The 25155-nt window shown below is 37.0% G+C and overlaps 2 pseudogenes; both read left to right on the plus strand.

The window, feature by feature from the left end:
- Positions 1–25155, plus strand: part of LOC118013480 — a 59172-nt pseudogene that overhangs the window by 21429 nt on the left and 12588 nt on the right.
- On the plus strand, positions 7314–7651 carry LOC118013466 (annotated as a pseudogene).

Raw genomic sequence — 25155 nt, forward strand, 5'->3', positions numbered from 1 at the left:
CTGTACAGAACACCTCGGGACCACCCAGGCTGTGCTGATTTTAGCTCCAGCCATCCCACTATGGTGGCACCTGGGCACAGTGCCCCAGGACCCCCTGCTTGTGCCTGCTTCACCTCCAGCTGTTCCACCAAGGCAGCCCTGGCATGGAGTGCCCTGAGATCCACAGCTCATGCCTGCTACAGCTCCAGCCAAAGCCACCACGCCAGTCTACAAAGGAGACTACCACAGAAAAGCACAATTTTTCAAGACTGCAAGAGGTAGCTATTTCACATAATTCATAAAAGGAAAAAAGCATATAAAATTGAAATAAGGAGAAATAGGAATATACTCCAAATGAAAGAGCAAGACAAAAACTTCAGAAATGAACTTAACAAAATGAATATAAGTAATCTACCTGATAAAGAATTCAGTTATAGGGGTGCCTGGGTGGCTCAGTTGGTTAAGCAACTGCCTTCGGTTCAGGTCATGATCCTGGAGTGCTGGGATTGAGTCCCCCGCATCAGGCTCCCTGCTCGGCAGGGAATCTGCTTCATCCTCTGACCCTCCCTCCTCTCATGCTCTCTCTCTCTTTCTCTGTCTCTCTCAAATAAATAAAAATCTTTATTAAAAAAAATAAATTCAGTTATAATTATAAAGATGTTCACCAGACCTGAGCAAACAGTGGATGAACTACTGAGAACTTCAAAAGAAAATATTTTTTTAAAAAAAATAAGAACACAATAACTGAAATGAAAATTACACTAGAGAGAATAAACAAACCCATTAGAGGATGCAGAAATGACCAATTTGGAAGAAAGGGTAGTAGAAAGCACATATGCTGAACAGCAAAAAGAAAAAAAAAATTTTTTTTAAAGATTTTATTTATTTGACAGAGACTCAATGAGAGAGGGAACACAAGCAGGGGGAGTGGAAGAGGGAGAAGCAGGCTTCCTGCTGAGCAGGGAGCCCAATGCAGGGCTCGATCCCAGGACCCTGGGATCATGACCTGAGCTGAAGGCGGATGCTTAACAACTGAGCCACCCAGGCACCCCAAAGAAAAAATGGAGATAGGTTAAAAGATGTCTAGGGCAACATCAAGCGTACTAACATAGGCATTGTTCAGATTCCACAAGGAGAAAAGAGAAACGGGGCAGAAAATTATCTGAAAAAATTTTTTTGAAGAAATAATAGCTGAAAAGTGCCCTAACCTGGGGAAGGAAACATTCATATTTAGGAATCACAGAAAGCCCCAAATAAGATGAACCCAAGGAGGGCCACACCAAGACACATAATAATTAAAATGTCAACAATTCATGAGAAAGAGAACCTTTTTTTCCTTAAAGATTTTATTAATTTATTTGAGAGAGAGAGAGAGAAAGAGAGAGAGAACAAGCAGGAGGAACAGCAGAAGGAGAGTGAGAAGCAGGCTCCCTGCTAAGCATGGAGCCCAATGCAGGGCTCCATCCCAGGATGCTGAGATCATGACCTGAGCCGAAGGCAGATGCTTAACCAAGGAAGCCATCAAGCACCCTGAGAAAGAGAATTTTAAAAGCAGTAAGAGAAAACCAAGGAAAACCCTCATAAGGGTATCTGATGATTTTTCAGGAGAAATACTGCAGGCCAGGAAGGAGTGGCATGATATATTGAACATGCCAAAAGGAAAAAAAGCCATTAACCAAGAACACTGTACCCAGTAAGGTTGTAATTCAGAACTGAAGAAGAGAAAGTTTCTCAATCAAAAAAGGATTTCATCACCACTAAACTGGCCTTATAAGAAATTTTAAAGGAATTTATTTATGCAGAAAATAAAAGGCCATATTTAGAAGAAATTATAAAAGGAAAAATTTTCACTGATAAATGGTAACACACCATAAAGATAGTAGGTTGATCACTTATAAAATTTGAATGAAGGTTAAAAGACAAAAATGGTAATTCAGTTATATCTAAAAAATTAAGGGATTCACAAAATGAAAAAGATGTAAAATACAATATCATATACATAAAACATGGTGGGTGGGAGTAAAATTTAGTGCTTTTGGAATGTTTAAACTTAAGCAACCATCAACTTAATATAGACTGCTATATAGTTAGAATGTTATGTATGAACCTCGTGGTAACCATAAGCCAAAAACATGTGATACACCAAAAAATTAAAATTAAAAAATGATCAAAGCACAATAATAATAAAAATCATCAATTATAAAGGAAGAGAGCAGGAGAAGAAAGAAAGAATAGCCTTGGGAGGATGGTGGAGTGGGAGGATGCTGAGTTCACCTCATCACACAGATACACTGCCATAATGGCCATATCAATGCAACTAACTCAGAAAACCACCCAGAAGACTAGCAGAACAGTCAGCCCACAGTTAATTGTAGAGAGGCGGCCACATCAAAAAGGGTAGAAGGGGTGGAGATATCTGTGATCTGTGTGATTTATCATAAATGGGAGGGACACCACAAGCATGGAAAAATGAGAGAATAAGACCCCACACTAGGCACCCAGGCACAGGGCCCCACACCAGGAAGACAAATCCCCATAACATTTGGTTCTGAAAACCAGTGGTGCTTAACTTTGTGCATTTTTACAATCAGCAGGGTTTAACTCTGGGTACTTTTAAGAATCAACAGGCTTAGCTCTGGGAGAGCTGGAGGGCAATAGGGAACTGATTCCCTGCCCTTAAAGAGCCAGTGGAACAAATACCCTCACTGAAATAGAGCATAAAAGCAGCAGTTTGCAAATCACCTGGGGTGTACAAGAAGGAGATTTACTCATCTCAGGACTTGTCTCTTTCCCTTCCTCCCTTCCCTCCCTCCCTTCCCCCATCCCTCCCTTTCTCTTTCTCGTTCTTTCTTAAAAAAAAAAAAAAAAGCTGGTGGGTGCCATTTATCCACCACTACCCTCAGCCTAGATAGCCAAGCACTTGCAGGAACCAGAGCAAACACTCTCCACCTATCTTACTAGCACTGCACACCCCATCACCTGCATATTCTCCTAGGAATCTGTACCTGTCAAACCTGCCCCACTCTGCAGGCATTCCTCCGAAGTGCCTCCTGCCCCTACATACTGTATAAGAAGTCTTGGCAGACCAGCACCACTCTAAAGTGACTCCTGCGCTGAGGAGAGAAGATAACCATGTACACCAAAGTGCCCTCAGTCCCAGCAGCCAAAATTTATAGCTGGCAGCACAGAGAGAGTGCCCTTCCAATCAGTGCAACTGCAGCCATGTCAGAGGAATTGGGGGCAGGCATCTGTTCTGATTGCTGGTCCTGCCTACCAGTGAAAGAGTCACAGGGGACAAGGCAGGGAGGATGCTTTGCACTTCACTGCAACTGCAGCACTGGCAGATGAGCTGAAGACAGGCATCTTGTTTGACTGCTGATACCACTCAACTACAAGCCCAAAGCAGCCCCAGACTGGCCTCTGAACAGCACGGGGACCACACCCTTCCTGGTGTAGCCACAAAAGGCAAAGTGGGCCATTGCAGTCAACTGATCTGAAGGCAAACATGGATGAGCTACGATAGTAGGAAGAACACAACCCCCATGGGAGACACCACTCAAGTGCCTGGCTCTGGTGAACAGGGGGCATTGTACTACAGGATACTAAATGACCTCTTCTTCGTAAAGTCACTACTCTCAAGATCAAGAGATATGGCTGATTTTCCTAATACGTAGAAACAAACACAGAGAGAGGGAGACAGAAGATGAGGAGACAAAGGACTTTGTTCCAAATGAAAAGAGGACAAAACCACAACAAAAGAGCTAAATGAGCTATATGAAACAGAGATAAGCAAAAGAAGAAGAAAGAAAGAGGAAAATAAACAAAGATAAGCAATATGCCTGATAAAGAATTCAAAATAATGGTTATAAAGATACTGGGTGTGAGAAGAGAGTGGAGGATCTTGGTGAGACCATCAACAAAGAGATAGAAAATATATAAAGAACCAGTTAGAGATGAAGAACTCAATAACTGAAAAAAACATACTAGAGGGAATCAATAGCAGATTAGAGGAGGCAGAACATATCTGTGATCTGAACGATAGGGAACGTAAAACAACCAAGCCAAACACCAAAAAGAACAAAAAATAATAATCGCACCAAAAATAATTTAATAACTAGGAATAAACTTAACCAAAAGACCTTAACTCAAAACTATAAAACATGGGTGAAAGAAATTAAAGATGACAAACAAATGGAAAGATATTCCATACACATGGATTGGAAGAGCTAATATTGTTAGAATGTCCCTACTACCCAAAGCAATCTACAGATTTAATGTAATCCCTATTAAATTCCAACAACATCTATCACAGAACTAAAAATAATCCTAAAATTTGTATGAAACCACAAAAGACCTCAAATAACCAAAGCAATCTTGAGAAAGAAGAACTAAGCTGGAGGTATCAGAATCCCAGATTTTGAGATAAACTACAAATTTATAGTAATAAAAAATGTTATGGTACTGGTACAAAATAAACACAGATTAATGAAAAAGGATGAAGAGCCCAGAAATAAACCCACATTTATATGGTCAATTAATCTACAACAAAGAAGGCAAGAATATTCAATAGGGGAAAGACGGTCTTTTCAACAAATGGTGGTGGGAAAACTGGACAGCTATATGTGAAAGAATGAAAACAGACCACTCTTACACCATACAAAAATAAACTCAAAATGCATTAAAGACCTAAATGTGAAATTTAAAGCCATAAAACCCTAGAAGAAAGCATACAGAATAATTTCTCTGACATCAGCCAAAAAAAATTTTCTAGATATGTTTCCTCAGACAAGGGAAACAAAAGCAAAATTAAACTATTGGGACTACACAAGATTAAAAAGGTTTTGCACAGTGAAGGAAACCATCAACAAAAGGACAAGGCAATCTACTGGGAGGCAGAAAATATTTCCAAATGATATATCTAATAAGGGGTTAATATCTAAAATATATAAAGAACCTTTACAACCAACTCAACACCAAAAAAAAAACACAAAAAACAAAAAACCCAAATAACCCAATTTAAAAATGGGCAGAAGACCTGAATGGATGTTTTTCCAAAGACATCCACATGGTCAACAGACACATGAAAAGATGCTCAAAAATCACTCATCATCAGGCAAATGCAAATCAAAACCACGAGATATCACCTCATGCCTGTCAGAATGTCTGGAATAAAAAAACCACAAGAAATAAGTGTTGGTGAGGATGTGGAGAATAAAGAACACTTATGTGCTGTTGGGGGTGGGTGGGTGGGATGCAACTGCCACTATGCAACTGCCACTGGGAGTATGGGAGATAGCATGGAGTTTCCTCAAAAATTAAAAATAGAAATACCGTATAACTCAGTAATTTTACTCCTGGGTATTTACTCAGTGAAAATGAAAAACACTGATTCAAAAAGATATATTCAACCTTATGTTTATTGCACCCCTATCATTTATAATAGCCAAGATAAGGAAGCAACACAAGTGTCCATGGATAGGTGAATTAAGATGTGATACACACACACTACTCAGCCATAAAAAGAATGAGATATTGCCGTTTGCAACAACATGGATGGATCTAGAGTGTTATAATGCTAAGTGGCATAAGACAGAAAGACAAATATGATTTCACTCATATGTAAAATTTAAGGAAAAAAAGACAAAAAAAAAATACAGAGAATAAACTGGTGGTTGTCAGAAGAAAGGTGGGTGGCAGGATGAGTGAGATAAAGGGGATTGAGAGTATACTTATCTTGATGAGCACTGAGAAATGTACAGTATTGTTGAATCATATTATACATCTGAAACTAATATAACACTGTATGTTAATTATACTTCAGTAAAAAAGAACAGAATTTTAAAAACCAAGAAAACAATAAAATGGCAATAATACATACCTAAGAGTAATTATTTTAAGTGTAAATGGACTAAATTCTCTCATCAAAAGACACAGCATGACTAAATGGATAAAAACAAGTCCCATCTATATGCTGCCTACAAGAGAGTCACTTCAGACCTAAAGGCACATACAGACTAAAAGTGAAGGGTTGGAAAAAGACATTTCATGCAAATTAAAGCAAAAAAAACACAAAAACCCAAAAACCAAAAGAACAAAAAAACCCTGAGGGAGCAATACTTCTATCAGAAAATAATAGATTTAAAAAAAAGACTAAGTGATGAATCATTAAATTCTACTCCTGAAACCAATATTACACTATATGTTAACTAAGATTTAAATAAAAACTTGGAACATGAAAAAAAAAAAAAAGACTATAACAAGAGACAAGGGTATTACACAATGATAAAGGAAACAATCCCACAAGAGAATAAAACAATTTATAAATGTCCATGCACCGAATTTTAGAGCACCTAAATACATAAATACACACACTGGAATATTACTCAGGCATCAAAAAGAATGAAATCTTTTCCATTTGCAATGATGTGGATGGAGCTAGAGCATATTACGCTAAACAAAATAAGTCAGAAAGACAAATACCATATGACTTCACTCATATATGGAATTTAAGAAACAAAATAACGAACATGGGGTGGGGGAAGAGAGGCAAACCAAAAAACAGACTCAACTACAGCGAACAAACTATTACCAAAGGGAAGATGGGTATTAGGGAGGACACTTGTGATGATCACTGGGTGTTGTATATAAGTGATGATTCACTAAATTTTACACAAGAATCCAATGTTACATTGCATGCTAACTAACTGGAATTTAAATAAAAATTTGAAGAAAAAAGTTAAAATAGTTTATCACTAGTAAACCAGCCTTAAAAGAAATATTAGAGGAACTTTTGTAAATGGAAAAGAAGAGGCCATAAGTAGAAGAAAGAAATTATAAAAGGAAAGCAATTCACTGGTAGAAACAAACATTAAGTAGTAGATTAATCACTTATAAAGCTAGTATAAAGATTAAAAGACAAAGATAGTAAAATCAATTAGATCTAAGAAATTACATAAAGGGACTCAAAATAAAAAGATGTAAAATATGCCAGCATATGCATAAAACATGGAGGAAGGAGTAAAACTAAAGATTTTTTAGAATGTGTTCAAATTTAAGTGACCATTAACTTAATATGAACTGCTGTATACTTTGGATGTTATAAATAAACGTCATGGTAACTACAAACCAAAACCTAGGATATGCAAAAAATAAAGAGAAAGAAGCCAAGCATGACAGTATAAAAGGTCATCAATCACTAGGGAAGGGAGTGAGAGAAGAAAGGAAAAAAGAAGAATTATAAGAACAAATGGAAAACAATGAACAGCATGGCAATAAGTACAAAAATTACTTTAAATGTAAATAGACTAAATGCTTTAGTCAAAAGACATAGGGTAATGGAATGGATAGAAAAATATCAGACCCAACTATATGCAGCCTACAAGAGACTTACTTCAGACACCAGCTCTGAAATCACCACCAGGGACTTACAGGAGAAAAAGGAAGTTATGGAGGAGGCAAAGAATGGAAGAGATGCACCTGCTAAAGGGAACACTAATGAGGAAAATGGGGAACAGGAAGGCAACAATGAGATAAGTGAAGAAGAGAAAGAAGGGGGTGAGGAAGACGATGGAGATGAAGATGGGGAGGCTGAGGCAGCTAGGGGCAAAAGGGAGCTGAAGATGATGATGATGCTGCTGACACCAAGAAGCAGAAGACCGAGGAGGATAACTAGACAGCAAAAAAGAAAAAGTTAAACTTAACAACAACTTAACAACAAAAGGCCACCGTGACCTGTTCACCCTCCACTTCCTGTCTCAGAATCTAAATGTGGTCACCTTCTAGTAGAGTCCTGTCCTGCTACCCCACGTGGGCAGGGCCAACCACAGATGACACACGCTCTCCAACACCCAACGAGAACCACAATTTGCAACAGGGGAGAAAAAAAGAACCCAAACTTCTAAGGCCCTGCTTTTTTTCTTCAAAGGACTTTAAAAAGGAAAATGTGTATTTTTGTTTACATTTTATATTTTTGTACATATTGTTAGGGGTCAGCCATTTTTAATGATCTTGGATAACCAAACAGTTCTGTGTCCTACTTGTGGTGTGACCATGTTCATTATAATCTCAAAGGAGAGAAAAAAAAAAAACATGTAAAAATAGGAAAAAACAGCAACAAAAGTCTTATTCTGAGCATTCTAGGAAATTTTTTTGTGTTTGTACTTAGCTCTACTATAAGTAGTCAGTTTGTATGAGATGGTAAAAAAGGCCAAAGATAAAAAGTTTCTTTTTTTTTTTGTCGTCTATGGGAAGTTACTATTAATTAATTAATTAATTAATTTTTGGCCTGTTTGATGTATGTGTGAAACAATGTTATCTAACAGTAAACTGGAATTTGTTTTGTGGAGTTGTTCTAACAACAACAACATGGAGTAGCAATAGTAAGGGAACAGATTTTAACAGTAACAAGACACAAGAAGGGGCATTATATAATGGCAAAAGGATCAATCAACAAAGAGGATAAAACAATTCTAAGTATCTATGCACCCAACACTGGAGCATGTAAATACATAAAGCAAATACTAAGACATAAAGGAAGAAATGGACAGTAATACAATGATAGTAGGGGACTTTACACAGATATCAATGGAAAGATCATCCATACAGAAAAATTAATGAAGAAACTGTGTCTTTGAATGACAGATTAGACCAGATGGATTTAACAGACATACACAGAACATTCCATCCCCAAATGGCAAAATACACCTCCATTTGAAGTGCACATGCAACGTTCTCCAGGATAGATGTTAGGCAAAACAAAGTCTCAATATATGTAAGAAGGTTGAAATGATAACTAGCATTTTTTCCAACCACAATGGTATGAAACTAGAAACCAATCACAAGAAAAAAAAACTGGCAAACACAAACAGGTGGAGGCTGAACAACATGCTACTAAACAACCATTGGGTCAATGAAATCCAAGAGGAAATAAAATACATGAAAACATATAAAAATGAAAACACAGTGCTTCAAAATCTTTGGTACAAAGCAAAAGCAGTTCGGAGAGGGACATTTACAGCAATACAGACCTACCTCAAGAAATAAAAAAATTCAAATAAACCATCTAACCTTACATCTAAAGGAACTAGAAAAAGAAGAACAAAGCCCAAAGTTAGTAAAAGGAAGGAAATAAAAGATCAGAGTGGAAATAGAGTCTAAAAAAATCAATAGGAAAGATCAATGAAACCAAGGGATGGACTGTTGAAAAGAGAAACAAGATTGATAAAATTTTAGCCATTAAGAAAAAAAAAAAGATAGGACCCAAATAAAATCAGAAATGAAAGAGAAGTAACAACAAACACCACAGACATGCAAAGGATTAGAAGAGACTACTTGAGAAATCATATGCCAACAAAGTAGACAAGGTAGGAGAAATGGCTAAATTCCTCAAAACATGCAATCCTCCAAACCTGAGCCAGAAAGAAATACAAAAATCTAAAATCAATTATTAGTAATGAAATGGTGCCAATAATCAAAAACTCATATTGATTCCAGGACCAGATGAGTTCACAGATAAATTCTACCAAACATTTAAAAAAGAGTTAATATCTATTTTTCTCAAAGTATTCCAAAAAAATAGAAGAGAAAGGAAATCTTCCAAATACATTCTACAAGACCAGCATTTCCCTGATACTCAAACCAGACAAACACAATATAAAAAAAGAAAACTACAGGCCAGTATCTCTGATGAACAAGATACAAAAAATTCTCAACAAAATATTAGCAAACTGCATTCAACAATCACTATAAGGATCATTCACAGCTATCAAGTGGGATTCATTCTGGGGATGCAAGTGTGGTTCAATATCCACAGGTCAATCAACATGATACACCACATTAACAAAATGAAGGATAAAAATCTCATGATGATCTCAATAGATTCAGTAAAAGCATTTGATATAATTCAATATCCATTCATGATAAAAATTCTCAACAACAAAATGGGTTTAGAGAGAATATACCTCAACATAATAATGGCCATATATGACAAACCCCCAACTAACATCCTACTTAATGGTGAAAAACAGATGAGGAAGAGAACAAGGATGTCAACTTTTGGCACTTTCACTCAACACAGTAATAGAAGTTCTAGCCACAGCAAGCAGACAGGGAAAAGAAGTAGCAGGCATCCAAATTGGAATAGCAGAAGTAAAACTCATTATTTCCAGATGACATGATACTGTACATACAAAACCCTAAAGACTCGGTCAAATAAACTACTGGAAGTGATAAATGAATTCAGTGAAGTTGTGGGATACAAAATTAATATACAGAAATATGTTGCATTTCTATATACTACTAACAAAGTACCAGAAACAAATTATGAATCCCATTTATAAGTGCATGAAAAAGAATAAAATTATAGATACAAACTTAACCAAGGAGATGAAAGACCTACACTCTGCAAGCTATAAAACATTGATGGGAGAAATTAAAGAGGACACTAATGAAAAGATATTCCATGCTAAGGAATTGGAAAAATATTGTTAAAATATCTATACCACCCAAAGCAATCTATACTTTCAATGGAATCCCTATCAAAATATCAATAGCATTTTTTCACAGGACTAGATGAAATGATATTAAATTTGTATGGATCCACAAAAACCCTGAGTAGCCAAAGCAATCTTGAGCAAGAAGAATGAAGCCAGAGGTATCCCAACCCCAGACTTCAAGATATACTACATAGCTATAATAATCAAAACACTATAGTACTGAAAGAAAAATAGACCCATAGATCAATGGAACAGAATGAGACAGAAATAAACCCACACTTCTATGGTCAATTAATCTACAAAAATGGAGGCAAGGATATACACAAGGAGACAACAATCTCCAGTAAGTGGTGCAGGGGAACCTGGGCAGCTACATATTAGAGAAATGAAACTGGACCACTTTCTTACACCATACACAAAAATAAACTCAAAATGGATTAAGGACCTAAATGTGAAACCTAAAACCATAAAACTCCTAGAAGAAATCATAGGCAGTAATCTCTGACAGCAGCTTTAGCAACATTTTTCTGGCTATGTCTCCTCAGGCAAGGGCAAGAAAAGCAAAAATAAACTATCGGGACTACAACAACATAAAAAGCTTTTGTACAGCAAAGGAAACCATCAACAAAATGAAAAGGCAAGCTACTGAATGGGAGAGGATATTTGTAAATGATATATGCAATAAGGAGTTAACATCCAATATAGGTAAAATCATACAACTTCAACAACTCTCCCCGAACTAATCCAAATAAAAATGGGCAGACAATCTGAATAGACATTTTTCCAAAGAAGACATACAGATGGCCAACAGACACATGAAAAGATGTTCGACATCACTCATCATCAGGCAAATGCAAATCAAAACCACAATGAAATATCACCTTGCACTTGTCAAAATGGCTAGTACCAAAAGACAATGTGTTGGTGAGGATGTGGAGAAAAGGGAACTCTTGTGTATTCTTGGTGGAAAGGTAAATTGATGTAGCCACTATGGAAAACAGTATGGAGGCTCCTCAAAAAATTAAAAATGGAAATAGTATATGATTTAGCAATTCCACTACTGGGTTTTTACCCAAAGAAAACCCAGTTACACCCAAATACCCAGTGATTACCCAAAACATTTATTCAAAAATATATATGCACCCCAATGCTTAGTGTATTATTTACAATAACCAAGATATGGAAGCAACTTAAGTGTCCATCAATAAATTAATGAATAAAGATGTGTGTGTGTGTGTGTGTGTATACACACACAGTAGAATATCACTCAGACATTTTGAATGAAGTCTTGCCAGTCATTAAAACATGGAAGGACCTATAAGTTATTATGCTTAGTAAAATAAGCCAGACAAAGACAAATACCGTATGATTTTACTTATATATAGAATATAAAAAAACAAGTGAACAAACAAAACAAAAATACCCCAGAAATAGACACAAAATACAGAAAACTCGTGGTTTCCGGAGGGAGGAGTGTGAGGGATGAACAAAATGGGTGAAGGAGATTAAGACATACAAACTTCCAGTTATAAAATAAGTCATGAGGATGAATTGTTGAATCACTATGTTGTACAACTGAAATGTATAGTTCAACTATAATAAAAAGAAAAATCACTTATGAAATACTAAGGGATATTTGTACTAACCTTAAGAAATTATGTATTTGGATAAAATGACAGTTTGTGTTTATGTTTTTTATAAAAAATTGAGTATTCATCTCTTATAACTCATTCTGAAGTATTTGTAGATTAAAAATATGATTTTCTTTGAAATAATCCAGTAAGAGGTATATTGACAGGAAGTGGATAGCAATATAGATGAAATAGGATTGGTCATCATATGCCGACAAAATGGACAAAGTAGAAGAAATTGCTAAATTCCTCAAAACATACAATCCTCCAAACCTGAGTCAGAAAGAAATACAAAAATCTAAAATCAATTACTTATGAAATGGAATCAATAATTAAAAACTCATATTGATTCCAAGACCAGATGAGTTCACAGATAAATTCTACCAAACACTTAAAAAAGAGTTAAAACCTATTCTTCTCAAACTATCCCAAAAAAACAGAAGAGAAAGGAAAGCTTCTAAATACATTCAACAAGACTATCATTTCCCTGCTACCCAAACCAGGCAAACACACTACAAAAAAACAAAAACTACATGAACAAGATGCAAAAATTATCAAAATATCAACAAACTGCTTTCAACAATACAATAAAAGGATCATTCATGGTGATCAGGTGGAATTGATTCTGGGGACGCTGAAAGAGGTTTCTGAAGCTGAGTGATGGGTACATTGCAGAACGAAGTGGTGTTTACACTTCTCTCTGCTTCTGTATTTTTTTTTTTTTAAGATTTTATTTATTTATTTGACAGAGAGAGACACAGTGAGAGAAGGAATACAAGCAGGAGAAGTGGGAGAGGGAGAAGAAGGCTTCCCGCTGAGCAGGGAGCCTGATGCGGGGCTCCATCCCAGGACCTGGAATCATGACCTGAGCCAAAGGCAGACGCTTAACGACTGAGCCACCCAGGCGCCCCTCCGTATGCTTTTAATATCTGTAATAAAAAGTGAAAATATCTTAATGACAATATATTGCTAATGCACTTAATGGCACTAAATTGTACACTTAAAATAGTTGTAATGGTAAATTTTATGTCATGTATATTTTAACACAATAAAAAAAATGGGCCAAAGGAAAAACATTTTTAAAGATGATCTGGTGATTTGTTATTTATAAGGCTTATCTGGAATTAAATAGATGTATTCTATTATTTTGTTTCAACACGAATGTCTCATGTGTAAAGAACCCTGCTTTAACAATGAGGAAATGGAGCTTTGTCTAATGTATTATTACACAGGTAGTAAATGGTGATAGAATCAAGACTAAGTGTTTTTACTGGAGCATGTAATCATTATTGTGATCGTGTTGAAGGAAAAATCCTTATTTTCTTGGAATATCTGATGTCTTAAGTGGCCTATTCGGAATCCTTGGCAATCTCACTTACTAAGCTGGATTTCAGGTATGGCCATTGGCTAGTGGAAGAGATCCCAACTCTTCATCTTCAGAGTTTTTCCCCTCAGGCATTTAGGACCCAGTGTTAGGAAATGAGTCCTAAAGGCAAGAATTTTAACAGACTCAAGGACAATCATGTTAGCCCTGAGTAATCAGATGAACACTCTGCTCTGGAAGTTCCATGTTACAAATAAGTTACCATTCTTCTTGGAAAACACTAGCAAAAAGATATATGCACCCCTATGTTTATTGTAGTGTTATTTACAATAGCCAAGATATGGAGGCAACGCAACTGTCATCAATAGAAGGATAAGGAAGATGTGGGGTGTGGGTGTGTGTGCATGTATGTATATATGCACCGTAAGCAATGGTGTGTGTATATTATATAATGGAATATTACTCCATAACGCCATAATGCCATTTGCAATGGCTTGGATGAGCCTAGAAGGGATAATGCTAAATTAAATAAATCAGACAGAGACACATACCATATGGTTTCATTCATATGTGGAATTTAAGAAACAAAACAAACGAAGAGAGATAAAAGAGAAAAAATATGGACTTTTCAATATGGAGAATAAACTTGTGGTTGCCAGAGGGGAGATGGGTGAGGGGATGAGTGAAATAAAAAAAGATTAAGAGTAAACTAATGGTGATGAGCACTGAGTAATGTACAGAAATGTTAATTATGTTGCACACTTGAAACTAATATAACACTGTATGTTAAATATAGTTCAATTTAAAAAATAAGTTATAATCTTCAAAATCATCCGGAATGTCTTCATCACCTATTAGCCTAGACTTTTTTAAAGATTTTATTTATTTATTTATTTGAGGCATGGGGGAGGGGGAACACAGCAGGCAGAGGGAGAGGGAGAAGCAGGCTCCCCACTGAGCAAGGAGCCTGATGTGGGTCTCGATCCCAGAGCCCTGGGATCATGACCTGAGCTGAAGGTAGACACTTAACTGCCTGAGCCACCCAGGTGCCCCCAGACTTTTTTTTTTTTTTTAAAGATTTTATTTGAGAGAGAGAGAGAGCATGAGCAGGGGAGAGGGGCAGAGAGACAGAGGGAGAAGCAGGCTTCCCGCTGAGCAGGAAGCCCCATGCAGGGCTTGATCCCAGGACGCTGGGATCATGACTTGAGCCGAAGGCAGTCCTTTAACCGGCTGAGCCCCCAGGCGCCCCTAGCCTAGACTCTTTTTTAATTTGGTTATTACCTGGATCTTTCTAATGTAAGAACTTTAGGATATTTCTTATTACAAAAAGATCAGGGAGCAGCACTGCTTAGTTATAATCAGTGACAGCCTATGTCAGAAGCAAGGAAACTAAGATGGATGGCTGTCTTTATTAAGTTTGCTCCTCAGAGCTTCTCTGAGACCTTCAAATCTCAAAATATTTAGGTTAGGCTCTTTTTTGGACTCTAGTCACTTTCTTTACTCAAAAAATTGTTCTTAAAGGAAGGTCAGTGGTTCTGGACTTATGAACATGATTTACAGAAATATAGTGAAAATAACATTTTTCTGAAAAGAAAAATCCCCATGCCAAAGATAGATTTTCTTATCAAAAAAAAAAATATTTTTTCTCCTATCTGGTAGTCTCCTTCCAGTCTTTTGAGAATCAAATGTCATCAGCCCTGTATAGCCATTCTTTAAAGAAAAAAAAAAGCTATATTGATATATAATTTACCTACCACATAATTCACCCATTTAAAGTCTATAATTCAATGGTCTCTGGTACATTATTAATTATAAACATTGTGGGTATAGATAACATAAAACTTTTCTATTTTAACCACTGAAATGTACAAAGCAATGGCATTAATTATGTTTATAGTATTATGCAACCATCACCACTCTTTTTCCAAACCTTTTTCATCACTCCACATGGAAACACCATATTCATATATATTCATATATACAGATATATTCATGTATATTCAGCGTATATAGTTCATATATACTGAACTATAACTTCTATTCCATCCCCCACCCCCACGAAGCCATTCTTAACTGTCCCAGGCCAAATTCGCTACAGTATTTTAGGTACCCATGAAATTTTGCTTATGTATCTTTCACGTTATTTACTTTTTGTAGTAAGTTTACATGTTTGCTCCTTTCACTAGATTGGCTTTCCTGGGGATATAATCATATCAGCTGCAAATGATAATTGTGTGTCTTCCTTTCATAATTAATAATAATTAAAATTATTAAGATCAGTAAGAGGGCAGAGAGTATCTTTATCATAATAACCAGTAGAGTAGACCTTTCTATCCGCTTGGCTGAATCTAGGTATACAAAGGAATAAAAAGTCCAATCATAGAAATATTAAAATAAAATTAAATATTTAGAAATGAAAGTGTAGAGAAGAGTCTAAGATTAGAGGCAATAGAAATATGTCAAGAGGAATTCTTCAGGGCTTTAACTGCAAATATTAAATACTTCTAAAATGTCAAGCAATTAATCAAATATTTTCTGCAAAATTGAGAGACTGAATGTTAAGATGTTTGTTATATAAAGAACTGTCAACTCAGAAATTGACCTTGAACATTGACATCGAAATTAAAAAACGGACAAAGGAAATAGACCATTCAGAAGAAATATATTAGTAAAAAAAGTATTTGAGGGGAAATGCAGTTGAAATACTATTTTAAATTACTTTTATTTTAGTACAGTGTAAGTCTCCATTTTCATCTGTCAAATTTGCAAACATTTTTTAATAACATTTTATAATTTAACCAAAAATATTTAAATTGATGACAGACATCCAAGTACAACCTCAGTGAGCATGCAACCATTCATCAATCAGAAAATGGATTTTGTGGGCGCCTGGGTGGCTCAGTTGGTTAAGCCACTGCCTTCGGCTCAGGTCATGATCCTGGAGTCCCTGGATCGAGTCCCGCATCGGGCTCCCTCCTCGGCGGGGAGTCTGCTTCTCCCTCTGACCCTCCCCCCTCTCATGTGCTTTCTTTCTCTCATTCTCTCTCTCTCAAATAAATAAATAAAATCTTTAAAAAAAAAAAGAAAATGGATTTTGTGTGAATCTTTCTTTCAGGCAACTAATTAATAGCATATCATATAGGAGGTGTTACAGGATTTTTTTGGCATAACTAAATATCTTATTCCAGAAAAGTCTTTGATAACAATTATGAGAGGAAGTAGTATACCTGGACTTCAAGACTATGTGTGAATATTAAACAGCAATCAATTTCATTTATTTCTTAAATTCTACATGAGTGGAATTATGGTGTTTGTCATTCTCTGACTTCTTTCACTTAGCATTATACCCTCTAGGTCCACCTATGTTGTTGTAAATGGCAAGATCTCTTTTTCGTGGTGAAGTAATATCCCATTATATATATGTGTACAAACACACACACACATATATCCATAGATGAATGGATAAAGGTTATATACATACCACATCTTCTTTAGCCATTCATCTATGGATGGATACCTGAGTTACTTCCATATCTTAGCTATTGTAAAAAATGCTGCAACAAATAGAGGGATGCATATATCTTTTTGAATTATTGTTTTCATTTTCTTTTGTTAAAACCCAAAAATGGAAATACTGGACCATAGGGTAATTCTATTTTTAATTTTTTGCGGAAACTTGAACCTTCTTACACTGTTGGTGGGAATGCAAATTGGTGCAGCCAGTGTGGAAAACAGTATGGAGTTTCCTCAAAAAGTTAAAAATAGAACTACCCTATGATCCAGCAATTGCACTACTAGGTATTTACCCACAAAATACTGAGTCAAAGGGATACATGCATCTGATGTTTAAGGCAGCATTATCAGTAATAGCCAAATAATGGAAAGAGTCCATTTTGTTTTCCACAGTGGCTGTACCAATTTGCATCCCCACCAACAGTGATTGTGATTTTCATTTTAGCCATTCTGACAGGCGTAAGGGGTTATGTGGAATTTAAGAAACAAAGACAATGAAAAAAAGAGACAAAAACAAAAACAAAAAACCTTATGCTTAAATATAGAGAACTGGTGGTTTCCAGGAGGGAAGTAGGTAGGAGGATAGGTAAAACAGATAGAAGGGATTAAGAGTACACTTATTTTGATAAGCACAGAGAAATGTATAGAATTATTGAATCATTATATTGTACACCTGAAACTAACATATAACACTGTATGTTACATTTCAATAAAAATAATAAAGGCATTTTCAGTTAAAAAAAAAAAGCAGTCAACTTAAAAAGTAAAACAAAACAAAACAAAACAACCAAGCCGATTAACAAACAGGGGTAGGTTTCCAAGTCTGGCTTCACCCATGTCATTTTAGGCGATGGCTAAATGTACCTCTATGGGGCTTGGGAGACTCCTGAACAGATTTTATTTTATTTTTATTTTATTATTATTTTTTATTGTTACGTTAATCCCCATACATTACATCATTAGTTTTAGATGAAGTGTTCCATGATTCATTGTTTGTGCATAACACCCAGTGCTCCATGCAGAACGTGCCCTCCTCAATACCCATCACCAGGCTAACCCATCCTCCCACCCCCCTCCCCTCTAGAACCCTCAGTTTGTTTTTCAGAGTCCATCGTCTCTCATGGTTCGTCTACCCCTCCGATTTCTCCTGCTTCATTCTTCCCCTCCTGCTATCTCCTGAACAGATTTTAAATTGGTGATGACATTCTCTCCAGTTACCTTGTTGTCCAGGTGAATACAATGACATTGTCAGCTAAACCTATTTCATTTGATTAAATATGTTTCTGTATTATTAAGAGCGCTATATGTAACTCTTATTCTTTGTGTGTTGAGAAGCTGGAATGGTGTCTTGAACTAATATGTAGACCATGACCTGATGAACGAGGGGGCACAAGCCCACACACGTGGGGTCAGTGGGTAGTTCCCTCAGCACCCAAACTCCCACTTCAGGGAAATGAGACCCATAGGATCCTTTTGATTTAGTTTAGTTTCAATAAACATCACAAAATAATATATATTTTTTTATATAATTAATTTTAAGCCAATGACTTGCCCCCAAAAATCATCTGTTGGCAGCAGTGGGAGTCACATTTCATGGAAATTGATTCTTAGGATTCCAAATAATAATTTATACTGAAAACAAGCCATATTATTTGCTGATAATATATCCATAATATCCAAGTCTGGCTTCACCCATGTCATTTTAGGCGATGGCTAAATTACCTCTATGAGGCTTGGGAGACTCCTGAACAGATTTTATTTTATTTTATTATTTTTTTTTATTATAGTTTAATAATTTATACTGAAAACAAGCCATATTATTTGCTGATAATATATCCCTTGTCCCTCAATACTTCAGTTGTTTAGTTTGAGAAGCTCTACTCCCCTGAAGCAATAGAACATATTCAGAAAGTTCTTACGCCTTAAAGTACCACTGGATCCAGCAGTTTCACTAACAGAGACTGAGCTGAGAATAAAAGGAATCATGGACAAACTAGACCAGCTGATCCCACCCAGACCTTTCACCAACATGAGCCCCCCCACCAATGCTGCACCCAGCACAGCTGCCCTCTCCCCCCCCAGCCCAGACACCTACTGCAGGGGGTTCAGCTAGACATCCTGCTGGAGGGGAGGGATCACTTGGGATGCAGGAACGAATATGGCGGGGATCTCCTGAGGGTCAGGACAGCCCCGACGGCAGGTGCTTCAGGAAAGGTGACAAACTTCAACAGTGGCAGCTACCTTGTCAGCATCACTTTGTCCTGGGAAGGCTGGGTCTGTCTCTCCTGCTCATCCACCCCAGTGAAGGAATATAAGAGTTCTCTGGTGGGCAAGGAACCAAGACTATGACAGGGTGATATTCACAGGCCAGTTTGACAATAATACCTCCTGGGTCCTCTCTGAGTGTGGTCTGACCCTAAACTCAAGTGCTGAACTTTGCAAATACCTGGACTATTGAGACCAAGAAGCCTTCTACTGCATGAGGCCTCCATATGTTCCCCGCAAGGCCCTGACCCACAGGACCACCAGCAATGGAAGCATTTCCTATCTTAGGAAAGAAGAACGAAGTCTTTTCCACAGGCAAACAGGCCTTCACATACAATAATCGATACAAAGAGGGAGGCTTAGGTTTAAACCAACTCTGCCTAGAAACTTTTCCTAATCAAGTCTCTTAGGTCAATGAAGGTTGATTGGGTTATAAATTCATCCATTGCTCAGAGTCAGGTCAGCAGCTAGGGCCCCATAGAGGTCACCTCTACACTGTGGTTTTAAGGAGTATAACCAGTGATGCATTTTACATATGCTTATAGTTCTCCATGGTTTGTGGTATTTCTAGAGTTGGTAACTTTTTAGAGACCAGTATTTTCTATAACATATTCCATGGAACACCAATCTTACAGGATATTAATACATACTATGTATAAAAAAAAAAAAAAAAGGAGGGGCTGAATGGTATCATTCTTTAGTTACTTGACCCTGTACATTAACTAAATCACCAAACCCTATGAATTGTACCTCCCGTATAGCTTTCAATCTACTCTCCACACTGCACCCAGACTAATGTTTCCAAAATCTAGATGACTTTTACTTTTCCTTGCTTAAAACACTTTATATGATCTCATTGCTCTAAGGATGAAATCCAGACTCATTAATGTTTACAAGGACTTGCCCAGCTCAGAAGCCTGTTGTCTCACCCTTATGCTGCCTTGCTCTGTCAGGCAAACTCAACTTTTATTTCACAAACAGACCATGCTGTCTCTCAACTCTGGCACTTTACAAGCCTTGGTTTAAATGTCATTTCTTCCATGTTAGGGTAAAGTGCTAGTCCCATATTCTTCCAGTACATTCTGTTTTTTCCCCCCAATGATAACACTCATTATACTACTAAATTTCAAACATTTTTTAATCTTCTGAGCTCTGTGAGGCAAAAACTATTTTTTTCAACATTTCCTTATTCAACTTATCAATAGTTAAGACTTTCTACATTCCAGGCATAGTTCTAGCTGTTTGGAATTCAACATTCTAGTGGGATAAAAAGACAACAAACAGGTATGTAACAAAGTTACCAGAATAAAGAATTTTAATATAATGGTGAATGCTATTTTTTCTTTTTCTCTCTTTTTCTTTTTCTTTTTTTTTTTTTTAGAGAGAGGGAGGAAGAGAGTATGTGCATGTAGGGGTAGGAGGGAGGGCCCTAGGGAGGGAGAAAGAGAATCTTAAGCAGACTCCACACTCAGCATGGAGCCTGACACGGGGCTCAACCTCACCACCCTGAGATCATGAACTGATCTGAAATTGAGAGTCAGACACTTAACTGACTGAGTCACCCAGGCACCCCTGATGATTGCTATTTTAAAAGAGGCCAGGTAAGGTCTGTCTGGAATACCAACCTGAGAATGGGACATTTGAATAGCACCTTGTATGAAGTGAGGAAGTGAGCCAAGTGAATTTTCGGGGAAATACCATTCCTAAGAGAGGGTATATGAACTGAGGCAAGAGCATGCTGGAATGTTCCAGGAACTGTGAAGGGAACCAGTGAGGCTGACATGCAATGAATGAGGGAGAGAGAAGGTCAGAGGAATAGGCATTGTTTAGGGGCCATCTATATATGATAGGAAGCCATTGAGGGCCACCATTTTGTCTCCTAGCCTAGTGTGATGTCTACCACCTGGAAGATTCTCAACTGTTGAATGGAAAAATAAGTGAAATACAATCTGGGAAAATAAACAGGTTTATTTACAGCGCCTTTTCATTCACTGTAGTATCCATCCCTTCAAGTGGGGATAGAATGCAGAACTTCACAATTATTTGACCATGGAACGGTTATTTAATGGATCATTTTAAGAGATTTTGGTTCCATAGTTTGGTAATTGCTGCTATAGAGAGGCCTTGTTTTTGTGATGTGGGTTCAGAAAAGCAAGTAGGATAACATAGTATCCTGGAAAGTCAAATTCAAATCCATTTATACATTATGATGATACAAGGGCAGGGCACAGGGCAAAACTGACCTTACATCTGTGTAAGATTTCCCTTTCACCCCTATGTCACCTTAACTTCTTTGTTTTCCTGATCAAGGTATGGAATAATCCCTTTATCCTATGGCTCAGACAGAAGAGGCTGGACTTTTAAAAAAAATATATTTTACTAATAACTAAAGGAGACCTAATCATGGAGACATAGAGGCCTTACCATTTTGAAGGCCATGTTTTAACTCTATGGGAAGAGTACCCAGGCTGATTCCATTTTTTCCCTGTTGGCCACATATGGCTCCCTCTTGAGATGGTCATCATTGCAGCCTGGATTTGGGGACCTCTCCTTACACACTTTCCTGACTCTTCATAGAAAATCCTAAATTCCTGGGCTGGCACACTGCATGTATGTTGGGTCCAATTATGCTTCTAAAGTGGGCTATATTTATGACGATAATATGCCTGACCCTGTTTTACTTTCTAATAGACACATTTGCTTCTGGATTCCCTGCTTTATTCAAACTGTCCAGTTTTTTCTCCCACTGCATGTAAGTAGAGATATAAGTTTCCTCACAGGTGATTTAGTGTGTACACAAGAAATGGTTGGCTTCATAGTTAATTCCATATCCAGGAACTCTTGCAGATCATTCTATCATTAAATTCTAAGCCCCATTCTGAGGCCCAAGTTAGGTTCTATGACCTCATTCCTTCCCACAGTCCAAGGACTGAGCCTGTTTCTTTTTCATTTGTTAACATAGTAAACACATTTTCTCACTAGTATTCTCTCTCTCAAGCCTGGCTACCTCCTCAATTAGATGCTACCTCCTCAAATACTTCCTCAAAGTTAAAAATTTTTTTTTTAATTTTAAGGGTTTTATTGATAATCATGGTGGGAAAATAAACCAGCGGTTGCCATATAGGAAGACTTCATACAGGAAACACAGTTGATAAATCTTTCAGTTTCTATCATGGTCTATTACAGATCCCCTTCTGAAATGTAATACATACACACACACACACATGCTTAATACTAAGACCAGACACGTTGAAATGAATGCCTTTCTATACCATGATTACCTATTTTTAATGTCCCAACGTTTGGCTTTGATATTCAAATTTACAAGGCAGCCAGGTATTGGTCTTTTTTGTCAACTTCAACCTTACCTGGGATAGATATGGGAGAATGTTTCAAATTTCAGAAGTTCAAGTTCCCCACTGAGACAAATTTTAACCTTGTGCCAAAGAGAGGTCTGATAAGATCCTCAATAAAAACACTATTATGCTCATTTCACATATGTGGAAATTTAAGCACAGACATACTAAATAGCTTGGCCAAAGTAAGTTACACCGAGCAAGTGGCAGAGTTGGAACTGGAATCCCAATCTACTTTATTCTCAAGTAAAGGGGATATAGCACTGTCCCCATGACTCCACCACTCCACCTAGCTGTCACTGTCCAGACATCTTGGTCCCTGACTTCGGCAGTCCTCTGGTGCCCTCAATGAGAGGAGTATTATTCTCACTTGAGGGGAAAAAAAAAAAAAATCAATCCTTTCTCTGGCTCTGGAAGCCCTTCCTTTCCCTAGATGGATTTTATGTTGATGGAATGAATTCAGTTGACCAGATATAGTCACCATCTTAATTGGTAAGACCCATATCTTGAGGTGAAGCTCACAGTGCTAGACAATTAAAACATTATAATGAATAAATGACCTAAGTCCTACTCACAAGGATGATAAAGTACAGAAAATAGCCTCTGCGGGTCTTGTGAAGGTAGAGTTCATGAAGAGGAGGCTGGAGAAGTGAACGCTCATAGGAGGTTGTAAGCCAGAGAAGGAGCTTGGTCCTAATACTGTAGGTTGATAATGGAAAGTCATGGAAGTATTTTGTCTAGGGGGAATAAAATGGGCAGCACAGAGAATGTTTTTAGGTGGGATAAACTAAAGGAGCAGGAATATAGTAATTTAGGGCAAGGGTCTCAAAGTAATATCCTTGGATCAGCAGCCTCAGCTTCACTTGAAAGTTTGTTAGAAATCCAAATTCTTGGACCTCAGCCCAGAACTATTTTTTTCCAGCTTTTTTGAGGTATAATTGACCAATAAAATTATACACATTAAGGTATACAGTATATTTTGATATATATATACATTGTAAAATGGGTACCATAATCAAGCTGAATAATATATCCATCTCCTCACATAGTCAGCATTTTTGTGTTTTTTAATTTTTTTTTTTATTTTTAAGTAATCTCTACACCTAACATGGGGCTCAAACTTACAATCCTGAGATCAAGAGTTGCATGCTCTACCAACTGAGCCAGCCAGGTGCCCCTGAGTGTTGTAAGAACACTTAAGATCTGCTTTCTCAGCCAATTTCAAGCCTACAGTACATTAGCTAGAGTTACCAGGCTGTACATTAGATCCCAGAGCTTAGTCATCTTATAACTGTAAGTTTATATCCCTTAACCAACATCTCCCCATTTTCCCCTCCCCTAAACTCCTGATAACCACCATTCTATGAATGCAGAACCCTAGGTGGGGTTTGATCTCATGACCCTGAGATCACCACCTGAGCCAACACTTAACCGACTGTGCCACTCAGGTGTCCCCACCATTCTGTTTCCATGAGTTTGACTTGTTTACATTTCACATATAAGTGAAATCATGCAGTATTTGTCTTTCTGTATCTGGCTCATCTAAATCTGTATCTGGCTTGTTTCCACTTAGCATAATGTCCTCCAGGCTCATCCACGTTATTGCAAATGACAGGATTTCTTTTTTCTTTTTTTTTTTTTTAAGGCTGAATAATATTTCATTGTACATATAAACCATATTTTCTTTATTCATTCATCTATCAATGGACATTTAGGTTGTTTCCATATCATGGCTATTGTGAATTAATGATGCTTTGAATATGGGGGGGCTAGAGATAGCTCTTCAAGTGCCCCAGAACTATTGAATCAGACACTCTGGGGATGAAGTTCAGCAATCTCAGTTGTAATAAGCTCTCCAGATAATTCTGATGTACACTCAAGTTTGAGAAGTACTGGCCTAGGAAAATGTTGATGAAGGCCTGAATTACCACAGGCGGTAAAGACAGAAAGGCTGGCTTGCAGTAGAAAATCATTTAGAAGATAAAAACTAAAGACATGTTGGATTAGTTGCAAATGTCTCTTTCTGGATCTTTGGATCCCTGCTATTACCAGGAGAACAGTTTTCCAGAATCTTGACCCATTTACTTTCTCAGAATATCTTAAATATATCAAGGTAAAGAAGAAAAAAACATTTGCAGAGAGTTAAGAGTGGCTTAATCTCTCTCTCCATCCCTTGTTAGCACCTCATGCCCCACCTCACATCCCCCTGCTAGTGATTTTTACTTTAATATCTGAGCAGATATCAGGCTAATTTATCTTCCCATTTTCTGTTGAAATGATGAAGAACTTTACCTCCATTGAGATTTTACCATGTAACAGTAAGTCTATTGTGCTGTTGCTTGCTGTGTTCACAATTTATCCATCTAAAAGATATTCTTACTTTGAGAAATTCACATTAACCACTTTCATCTTTCATTTCTTGGGGCAAAGAGTACCAGTCATCTTGGGTTTTACAGGAAGGACTTTATTCTTAGAAATTATTTTCATATCAATTTTAACCAATTTTCACCTTGAATCAGATCTAAAAGTCTAAGTAACTCTTAATTTCAGCTGCCTACTCTCAAAATGTACAGGTTATTTTTATTTAAACTTAA

This window comes from Mirounga leonina, unplaced genomic scaffold (genome assembly GCF_011800145.1).
Source record: "Mirounga leonina isolate KUSES-001 unplaced genomic scaffold, KU_Mleo_1.0 Mir_153, whole genome shotgun sequence".
Taxonomy (NCBI): domain Eukaryota; kingdom Metazoa; phylum Chordata; class Mammalia; order Carnivora; family Phocidae; genus Mirounga; species Mirounga leonina.